This window comes from Bufo bufo, chromosome 1 (genome assembly GCF_905171765.1).
Source record: "Bufo bufo chromosome 1, aBufBuf1.1, whole genome shotgun sequence".
Taxonomy (NCBI): domain Eukaryota; kingdom Metazoa; phylum Chordata; class Amphibia; order Anura; family Bufonidae; genus Bufo; species Bufo bufo.
The window spans coordinates 682,179,276-682,190,925 of record NC_053389.1 but is presented as its reverse complement, the minus strand read 5'-3'; positions in this window follow the sequence as shown (position 1 = coordinate 682,190,925).

The window sequence follows — 11,650 nt, the reverse complement described above, 5'->3', positions numbered from 1 at the left end:
GTGTTTTACACCACTATAAAGGCTCTCTGCAGCCAGGAAATAGCAGTTTTTTAACGCAATTCGCAGCAAATAAATTTGGATCGAACCGAGAATCCAGAAAAAAAACTTTTAAAGTCTGCAGTGTATATTAGCCTGGTGCACCTTCCTTTGCACCCTTATTACAATTTCCAGGGATTGAAGGGCGCCGATGTATACAGGGATACATCAATGTTGTCAGTCATTGTCCACCGTTTTAAAGCTATTTTCACACTAGCGGCACGGGACTCCAGCAGGCTGTTCCGGCGGGTGAACAGCCTGTCGGATCTGTCCTGCCGTTAGTTAACGCGTGCCCCCGGACTACCGCTCCGGCCCCATTGACTATAATGGGGGTGGGGCGTAGTTCCGGCGGCACGGCAGCGCATGCCAAGAGGTCGCTGGAATAAAAGTACTACATGTCGTACTTTTATTCCGGCAACCTCTCGGCATGTGCTACCGTGCTGCCACCGGAACTCTGCCCTGCTCCCATTATAGTCAATGGGGCAGGAGCGGTAGTCCGGGGGCACGCGTTCACTAGTGGCAGGACGCATTTGACAGGCTGTTCACCCACCGGAACAGCCTGCTGGAGGTCCGTGCCGCTAGTGTGAAAGTACCCTAACTCTTGTTTTTATCAAAACAGCAGAATGGGGCAAATTCACTAAGCCTGTAGGTGGCCTAAACTTACAGTGAACAGGCTATCTGCATTAGATTTATCACAGGGGCTCAGGCTGGATGATAATTGTGGTTAACAGCTAGACACTTCTCTCTGACTCTATAACAACTATCAATTGGCTAAGGGCTTGTTCACTTCTGCATTGGAGACTCCATTCAGGGCCGTCAAAAAGACCGGACAAAATATTCTGTGTGCATAATAAAAAAAAGAATTGGAGCAAAACAATGGAAATACAAAGCGGTGATACAAGCTTACAATTTTTATGCCCTTTTCCCACTAAACGTTTTCCACTTCTCAAACAAGTTGGAAAAAGTTGTAGAAACCATAGTTGTGCCAATATGCTCTACTTTTTAGACAGATTCTAGGTGCAGACATTTAAATCTGGGCAAATATGTTTTCTAGTATACTGAACTTGTGGTTATAATTGTTCACGTGTTTATATGGTTGTTGATGTTCCGAGAAATAAGTGAATATTGTGTTCAGTGTGAGATTGTGAACCACATGCAAACAAGAGAGAATTTGATTTGCTGTCCATCTTTGTCTTTGGACATTGTGACATCAGACACATTATATAAGGGGCTGCAGAGCTAACATTCTCTTGAGGGTTGTAGTTGACAGTGGAGTATTTTCAATGTTGGTGTGCAGTTTGTACGCATTTAATATGGACAGTGAGGACTACCCAGATGAGAAATGGAGGAAGAAAGTCGAGGAGGCAGAGCCAGCATTCTGGCCTTCTCAATTTGGGGAGGTCTTTTGGCCCAGTCTAGAGACCATTCCTGAAGAGGAAGAGAATGAGGAAGGAGAGTGGATACAGTATGGCGAGGAAGAGAATAGAGATATGGACAAGCAAAACAACATCATTGGACTAAGAAGATTCCAAAATTGCTTTGACCTTGATAAAATCAGTGAGGAAGAGGAGGAAAGTGAAAAGATCCATAAGAGAAGAAAGTGGTGGATTCCAAAATGTCTCAGAAAGAACAACAACAGCAGTGGAGCAAAGGCCCAGAAATCGGGATTTCTTAGTGCAGTCTTCTGCTGTTGCAACATCAGGACATTGGAATAAAGGACTTAACATCAAAAACAGTTCCACCATGATAACATCAGACGTTCATAAGATCAGACGTTCATAATAACATCAGTATTGAATGATAATCTTGGACTTACCATCTTCATCAGTGACCAGGCACCTGACATAAGACCTGCAGGCTGGAGATACCGTGAACATATCATCTGAGAGTTTTCAAGCATTCATGGATTTAATGTTCGTTATTTATTGTTATTATTTTTATTTGATTAACTCTTAAAAAATAAAATCATTTTCTCTCAGCTCATGTGCTTTCTGTCTGGTATATTATGGTCAAATCTTGTTAGTTGTGGAATGTGGGGAGGGTAGAAGATCTGGGTTACATCCTTTGTGGGAGCAATATTCATGGCTATATTGGCTAGTTAGAGAAAGTATTGACCGTTTGTCAATTTGTCACCAGTTTTATGGTGTCCTAAGGGAAACATAAACTAGTGACAGATCCCTACTTTCTTTAGTTGACCCAGCCGCTTAGCTAAAACCTTATATTGCATGCCGATGAGTCCCATATTCATAAGCTCCTGGCTTTTTCTGCCCACCTGCTGCTGATTCAGTTGGAAAAAACTGTTAGGTCAGTGGCAGGGGGCACAGAAAGCCAGGAGCTCATCAATATCAGGACTCGTTAGCATGTACTAGAGCTGTAAGGGCCCGTTCACAGGCAGTTTTTAACGCATCATTTTGATGTGGACAGCCACGCCGAAATGTTGCCGAAAACCCATCGGCAGTCGCGTCCTTTCTTCCTCCTATTCTCTTCAGAGCCACAGCCGTGCCGACATCGGACATGTCCCTTTCCATATTTAATGTAGACATACAGATGTCATGGGGTGGGGGGGATCAGAACATAGAGCCGCTAACTAGATGTGGCACTAGTGGATTTGCTGCATGGTAAGGGAATATGCTAAATTTTGCCTGCACAGGCAGTAATGTAAAATTAAATGTGGATGATCTGATAATGTGGATCCTGAGAATAGGTCATCAATATAAAAATCCTGGAAAACCCTTTTTAATTTTCTTTGTAGAAAGGTATATATAATGTGCATTACATATATTTACATTTTATTGCAATAATTGATAGCTCTACTAGGATTAAAGAGGACCTTACCTCAGTTTAGCCCTAGTCTAATTATGGTCTTACCTTATAGAGCTGCCCCCACTGATGCCATGGCACTTTTTTTTCCCTAGTCTAATTATGGTCGTGCGCTGTTGGCCCCATTGGCCCCGTTAATTTCGACGCCTAATATTATAATGAGCCGACTGGGGGCGGTTCTCTTCTCCCTGGCTGTGAGCGCATCCAATCAGAGCACACCGCTCTTAGCCCGGGCTCCTCCCTGGCTAAGAGCGTTGCGCTTATAGCCAGGGAGAAGAGAACCGCCCCAGGCGAAACTGCGAATCTCCGCCTAGTATAACAGAGTCGGCTCATTATAATATTAGGCGCCGAAATCAACAGGGCCAACAGCACACGAACGGGGGGTCTTTGGAAAAAAAAAAGTGCCATGGCATCAGTGGGGGCCGCCCTATAAGGTAAGACCATAATTAGACTAGACATATTAGCTGGGATGTGGCCAGATTGGTCCCCATGATAGTTAATGGGGCAGTTTGGCAACGGTGTAGCTCCTGGCAATGCAGGAATGCAGAGAGATCTGGCAGGTTATTCCCTGCCGGGAGTACAAGCGCTAGTGTGAAACTAGCTGTACTGTTTTAGATCAGGTAAGTATGGTTTAACATAGTAATGCAAAATTTGTACTTACCTTTCAAATCACTGGCTAAAGTGGTGCCATCATTGAGATTGAAATGTCACCACTGTGGCCAATGATTGACTGCCATTAAGACAAGTCATTGCTGCAGTGGAGTAAAGAAAGACCAGTCGTGTCAGACTGGAGTATTTTGGACAACCAGAAGGAATTATTCTTCGGACCTAATCCAGTATATTCCTTCCCTTTTTCAGCCATGGCAGCTATGGTGTCACGGCTGAGGATGGGGAAAACCCTCAGCCGTGCGATGATGGAAGATGGTGGTCGCTGCTCGACCAGGAGGACAGATTTAGGGAGCAGGTCACCTCCTAATCGCATCCCTAATCTGTCCCTGACTCCTAGCTGCATGAGCCGACCTTGATGGTAGGAGGGCTCATGCTTCGGAACCTTGTAGTCCCTGCTAGCCCTCAGGACGGCCCTAAACTAGGAGCAGGGTAAGACAACCTGTTCCTTCTGAACACGGAGGAACAGGAGTCTCACTGGCCAAGCTGCAGGGAAAAGGGGAACACAAACAATCCTATGGATATGACAGGTCAACTGAACTAGTTCCACCTACCTGCCACAGCCTTGCTGACTGGATCCCTGTGCTGGCAAGCTGATGTCCACACAACATTAAATGAACCCAGCAAACACACATCCACACACAGGAACCCAGAACCATAGCTGCACCAAATAACAAAAGGAAAATATCAACTGAACATCACATAGACATAAACTTATGACCACAAGGGTGGCCCCCACTGGCAGATGGAATACACAGGAGGCTGCTCCAGCTAACCATGGCTGAAGTACCCCTCAGACAAGTGATATTCACTGAGGCTTTATAGACCCAAGTAGCCACACCCACACAGACACACCCAGTGTTCACACACACACACACAGAAGGGAATTAACCCTTCCAACACCAGGCAAGGGAAGACGGACTCTTAAAGGGGAATACACACAAACACTCACTGCAGCTGTTACCGTTGACAACGACATGCGTGGCACACGTGTCCTGGGAGCCGGCCAAAAGGCAGAGACACTGCCACCACATGTACAAACACCAAACGTTGCCACGGGCAGCCACAGACGAAGGGAAAATGTCAGAGTGCATACAAAACATAAAACACAGTGCACACCAGACATTCAGAAGAGACACCTAACAGACAGGTTGCCAGGTGCAACCGCATGCACATTGCAGCAAGCTGCCTAGCACCAGCTCAGGCTGCTATACTGCGACAATACAAAACAACTTGTTGCCCGTGGCAACCACAAGTGAGGCAACACACTAGCTGCCCTCACCTGTGGTTGAACACCCAAACCAAACCGCAGGCAACAGCATGCGGTTAAGAGTCACGACCATGACCATGGCCGTGACATATGGTCCGTCCTTCTCTTCATCTAATCCTAATAAGAAGTGGAGGCTGAGGAGATACTTTGGTACAAAGCATCAAAGCCAGCCATATTCACTGTGCTCAGGCTCTTTGTATCTCTGTACTGAAGTCTATCCTGGTGTGCTCTACTTCTCTTATGCACTGCTGACTGGCTGCCCCTTGTGCTGCTCCCAGGAATAAAATTTAGGAGTTTGCAAAAGACACAGTTAGTGGTATCACACACACAGAGGTCGCAATAACGCCTGTACAAGCGTCATTGACGCCTGTTCAGGCCATTTTACTCCCTGGAAAAAGTCTAAGGGGTACCAATACGCCTTAGACTTTTCCCCTACATTCAGCACTGTTAACGGCACAGGCAGCGCAGCGATGCTGCCTGTGCCTGCAATAACCAATAGCAAAGCTCCTCACAGCACAGAGCTTTGCTATTGGTTAGTTTAGGCGGTGCAAGAGCAATACAGACCTCTGCAGCAGGGCAAGCTGGTGGGAGATGAAAGGAGGAGGGGCCGACTCCCGAGGATGGCTGTACCAACGAGAGCAGGGCGTGCTGCTCAACGACCACAGCAGATATGTCCCAGACATGAAGAAGACTATTACTATGTCCGGACATACACCCTGCCCCACATGCATCACACCCTGCCCCACATGCATCACACCCTGCCCCTTTTTACAATGGAATTCTATGGTGACAGATGCCACAATATGGCGGCGTCTGTTAACATATATACTTTTTTTGTGTACATTAAATGTGTACAAACTGAAAAGAATGGCGTGGTATTAAACACGCAGGAAGTGCTCAAACCCACATGCAGTTGTGCATATATATATACAGGGGAGCAAATCCTGCACTTGTGGCCCATTGCTAATGACGATCCCCAGCAAGAATGCATACAGTGGAGGATGACCGCAGCAAACTACAAGTACCACAATAGACATCCTACATAAGATAGCAATTATGTGGATGTGATAATCAATATAACAATATAATAGCAAAGACAGGTGCACTCTGCGGTCTTACTAAACCCTCAAACTGATTTTAAAATTGAGAGATTAGCCAACATGTCCTACGGTGTAGGACATGTCTGAGCCCGAGCACCGCGCCAAGGTTTCTCAAGTAGCTTGGGACCTAACACTCACCTACCTGTGCCTATGTGTGCAATACCAGGAGCCAGTGGGCAAATTACAGGAGCATGAAGCCGACTCACAAACAACTCACCAGTTACCTCCAGCATGTAGCCATGCTAGCAATGGGAGGAGTCTGCGAGTCCCACTCAAGACTGACTGATATGGCCCAGGCCTAGCACCTAAATGTAGCCTGTAGATGGAAAGCAGGCACATTTAAATTGGAGTTTATACACCTCCAGGCATCTCTATATATACAAACTGAAAAGAATGTCGTGGTATTAAACAAGCAGGAAGTGCTCAAACCCACATGCGGTTGTGCATATATACAGGGGAGCAAATCCTGCACTTGTGGCCCGTTGATAATGACGATCCCCAGCAAAAATGCATACAGTGGAGGATGACCGCAGCGAACCACAAGTACCACAATAGACATCCTACATAAGATAGCAATTATGTGGATGTAATAATCAATATAACAATATAACAAAATAATAGCAAAGACAGGTGCACTCTGCGGTCTTACTAAACCCTCAAACTGATTTTAAAATTGAGAGATTAGCCAACATATCCTACTGTGGAGGACATGTCTGAGCCCGGGCACCACGCCAAGGTTTCTCAAGTAGCTCCATCTACAGGCTACATTTAGGTGCACCTGTGAGGCCTGGGCCTTATCAGCCAGTCTTGAGTGGGACTCGCAGACTCCTCCCTCCTCCCATTGCTAGCATGGCTACATGCTGGAGGTAACTGGTGAGTTGTTTGTGAGTCGGTCTCATGCTCCTGTAATTTGCCCACTGGCTCCTGGTATTGCCCACATAGGCACATGTAGGTGAGTGTTAGGTCCCGAGCTACTTGAGAAACCTTGGCACGGTGCTCGGGCTCAGAGAAACCTTGCCCCGTGACTACCCAAATAAGTGAAGTGTGCAGTGATTATAAGAGCGACGCCTGTCATCTGCATGTCATATGGACTCACAGTATTATTTCACTACCAAAGCAGACTCCCTATGCGTGTTACTGCAAGGCACAGTGTTTTACACCACTATAAAGGCTCTCTGCAGCCAGGAAATAGCAGTTTTTTAACGCAATTCGCAGCAAATAAATTCGGATCGAACCGAGAATCCAGAAATAAAACTTTTAAAGTCTGCAGTGTATATTAGCCTGGTGCACCATCCTTTGCACCCTTCTTACAATTTCCAGGGAGTGAAGGGCGCCGATGTATACAGGGATACATCAATGTTGTCAGTCATTGTCCACCGTTTTAAAGCTATTTTCACACTAGCGGCACAGGACTCCGGCAGGCTGTTCCGGCGGGTGAACAGCCTGTCGGATCCGTCCTGCCGTTAGTGAACGCGTGCCCCCGGACTACCGCTCCGGCCCCATTGACTATAATGTGGGTGGAGGCGGAGATCCGGCGGCAGGGCAGCGCATGCCAAGAGGCCGCTGTAATAAAAGTACTACATGTCATACTTTTATTCCGGCAACCTCTCGGCATGTGCTACCGTGCTGCCACCGGAACTCCGCCCTGCTCCCATTATAGTCAATGGGGCAGGAGCGGTAGTCCGGGGGCACGCGTTCACTAGTGGCAGGACGCATTTGACAGGCTGTTCACCCGCCGGAACAGCCTGCTGGAGGTCCGTGCCGCTAGTGTGAAAGTACCCCAACTCATGTTTTTATCAAAACAGCAGAATTGGGCAAGTTTACTAAGCCTGTAGGTGGCCTAAACTTACAGTGAACAGGCTATCTGCATTAGATTTATCACAGGGACTCAGGCTGGATGATAATTGTGGTGAACAGCTAGACACTTCTCTCTGACTCTATAACAACTATCAATTGGCTAAGGGCTTGTTCACTTCTGCATTGGAGACTCCATTCAGGGCCGTCAAAAAGACCGGACAAAATATTCTGTGTGCATAATAAAAAAAAGAATTGGAGAAAAACAATGGAAATACAAAGCGGTGATACGAGCTTACAATTTTTATGCCCTTTTCCCACTAAACGTTTTCCACTTCTCAAACAAGTTGGAAAAAGTTGTAGAAACCATAGTTGTGCCAATATGCTCTACTTTTTAGACAGATTCTAGGTGCAGACATTTAAATCTGGGCAAATATGTTTTCTAGTATACTGAACTTGTGGTTATAATTGTTCACGTGTTTATATGGTCGTTGATGTTCCGAGAAACCACATGTAAACAAGAGAGAATTTGATTGGCTGTCCATCTTTGTCTTTGGACATTGTGACATCAGACACATTATATAAAGGGGCTGCAGAGCTAACATTCTCTTGAGGGTTGTAGTTGACAGTGGAGTATTTTCAATGTTGGTGTGCAGTTTGTACGCATTTAATATGGACAGTGAGGACTACCCAGATGAGAAATGGAGGAAGAAAGTCGAGGAGGCAGAGCCAGCATTCTGGCCTTCTCAATTTGGGGAGGTCTTTTGGCCCAGTCTAGAGACCATTTCTGAAGAGGAAGAGAATGAGGAAGGAGAGTGGATACAGTATGGCGAGGAAGAGAATAGAGATATGGACAAGCAAAACAACATCAATGGAGTAAGAAGATTCCAAAATTGCTTTGACCTTGATAAAATCACTGAGGAAGAGGAGGAAAGTGAAAAGATCCATAAGAGAAGAAAGTGGTGGATTCCAAAATGTCTCAGAAAGAACAACAACAGCAGAGGAGCAAAGGCCCAGAAATCGGGATTTCTTAGTGCAGTCTTCTGCTGTTGCAACATCAGGACATTGGAATAAAGGACTTAACATCAAAAACAGTTCCACCATGATAACATCAGACGTTCATAAGATCAGACGTTCATAATAACATCAGTATTGAATGATAATCTTGGACTTACCATCTTCATCAGTGACCAGGCACCTGACATAAGACCTGCAGGGCTGAAGATACCGTCAACATTTCATCTGAGAGTTTTCAAGCATTCACGGATTTAATGTTCGTTATTTATTGTTATTATTTTTATTTGATTAACTCTTAAAAAATAAAATCATTTTCTCTCAGCTCATGTGCTTTCTGTCTGGTATATTATGGTCAAATCTTGTTAGTTGTGGAATGTGGGGAGGGTAGAAGATCTGGGTTACATCCTTTGTGGGAGCAATATTCATGGCTATATTGGCTAGTTAGAGAAAGTATTGACCGTTTGTCAATTTGTCACCAGTTTTATGGTGTCCTAAGGGAAACATAAACTAGTGACAGATCCCTACTTTCTTTAGTTGACCCAGCCGCTTAGCTAAAACCTTATATTGCATGCCGATGAGTCCCATATTCATAAGCTCCTGGCTTTTTCTGCCCACCTGCTGCTGATTCAGTTGGAAAAAACTGTTAGGTCAGTGGCAGGGGGCACAGAAAGCCAGGAGCTCATCAATATCAGGACTCGTTAGCATGTACTAGAGCTGTAAGGGCCCGTTCACAGGCAGTTTTTAACGCATCATTTTGATGTGGACAGCCACGCCGAAATGTTGCCGAAAACCCATCGGCAGTCGCGTCCTTTCTTCCTCCTATTCTCTTCAGAGCCACAGCCGTGCCGACATCGGACATGTCCCTTTCCATATTTAATGTAGACATACAGATGTCATGGGGTGGGGGGGATCAGAACATAGAGCCGCTAACTAGATGTGGCACTAGTGGATTTGCTGCATGGTAAGGGAATATGCTAAATTTTGCCTGCACAGGCAGTAATGTAAAATTAAATGTGGATGATCTGATAATGTGGATCCTGAGAATAGGTCATCAATATAAAAATCCTGGAAAACCCTTTTTAATTTTCTTTGTAGAAAGGTATATATAATGTGCATTACATATATTTACAATTTATTGCAATAATTGATAGCTCTACTAGGATTAAAGAGGACCTTTCCTCAGTTTAGCCCTAGTCTAATTATGGTCTTACCTTATAGAGCGGCCCCCACTGATGCCATGGCACTTTTTTTTCCCTAGTCTAATTATGGTCGTGCGCTGTTGGCCCCGTTAATTTCGACACCTAATATTATAATGAGCCGACTCGGTTATACTAGGCGGAGACTTGCAGTTTCGCTGGGGGCGGTTCTCTTCTCCCTGGCTGTGAGCGCATCCAATCAGAGCACATCGCTCTTAGCCCGGGCTCCTCCCTGGCTAAGAGCGTTGCGCTCATAGCCAGGGAGAAGAGAACCACCCCCAGCGAAACTGCAAGTCTCCGCCTAGTATAACAGAGTCGGCTCATTATAATATTAGGCGCTGAAATCAACAGGGCCAACAAAAGTGCCATGGCATCAGTGGGGGCCGCCCTATAAGGTAAGACCATAATTAGACTAGGGCTAAACTGATGAAAGGTCCTCTTTAAACAAGCAGGAAGTGCTCAAACCCACATGCGGTTGTGCATATATACAGGGGAGCAAATCCTGCACTTGTGGCCCGTTGCTAATGACGATCCCCAGCAAAAATGCATACAGTGGAGGATGACCGCAGCGAACCACAAGTACCACAATAGACATCCTACATAAGATAGCAATTATGTGGATGTGATAATCAATATAACAATATAACAAAATAATAGCAAAGACAGGTGCACTCTGCGGTCTTACTAAACCCTCAAACTGATTTTAAAATTGAGAGATTAGCCAACATATCCTACTGTGGAGGACATGGTTTCTCAAGTAGCTCCATCTACAGGCTACATTTAGGTGCACCTGTGAGGCCTGGGCCATACCAGCCAGTCTTGAGTGGGACTCGCAGACTCTTTCCTCCTCCCATTGCTAGCATGGCTACATGCTGGAGGTAACTGGTGAGTTGTTTGTGAGTCGGTCTCATGCTCCTGTAATTTGCCCACTGGCCCCTGGTATTGCCCACATAGGCACAGGTAGGTGAGTGTTAGGTCCCGAGCTACTTGAGAAACCTTGGCACGGTGCTCGGGCTCAGACATGTCCTACACCGTTGGACATGTTGGCTAATCTCTTAATTTTAAAATCAGTTTGAGGGTTTAGTAAGTCCGCAGAGTGCATCTGTCTTTGCTATTATTTTGTTATATTGTTACATTAAATGTGTGACAAAAACTTATTGTGAACCCAGTCTAGCTGACAGGAAAGAAGCTGAACAGACCCCCCTGACTATGATGGAGTCTGTTCAGTTTGCGTTTGGGATCTGTCTTTTTACCAGACAAAAAAGTGCTGCATATAAGGCTTTTTTCTCTGGTCTTTTTGACAGAATCTGCAACAGAGGTTCCAAACGCAGCCTCCAACGCAGATGTGTAGGCCTATGTATTTGAATTACTGCTAATTTCATACTCCTCCTCGGGTAAAAATACTCCTCAAAAATGGTTAGAGGAGTATTTTTACTCTTCCGGAAAAATGTAGTGCGACCTCTAGACGTGGCAATACCTAATATGTATACTTTTTTGATTTTTTATTTAAGTTTTACACAATAAATGTATCTTTGAAACAAAAAAAATCATGTTTTAGTGTCTCCATATTTTGAGTGCCATAGCTTTTTTATTTTTCGCCGACTGTCTTAGGTAGGGTCTCATTTTTTGCGGGATGAGATGACGGTTTGATTGGTACTATTTTGGGGTGCGTATGACTTTTTGATAACTTGGTATTACACTTTTTGTAATGTAAGGTGACAAAAAAGGGCTTTTTTGACACCGTTTGTATT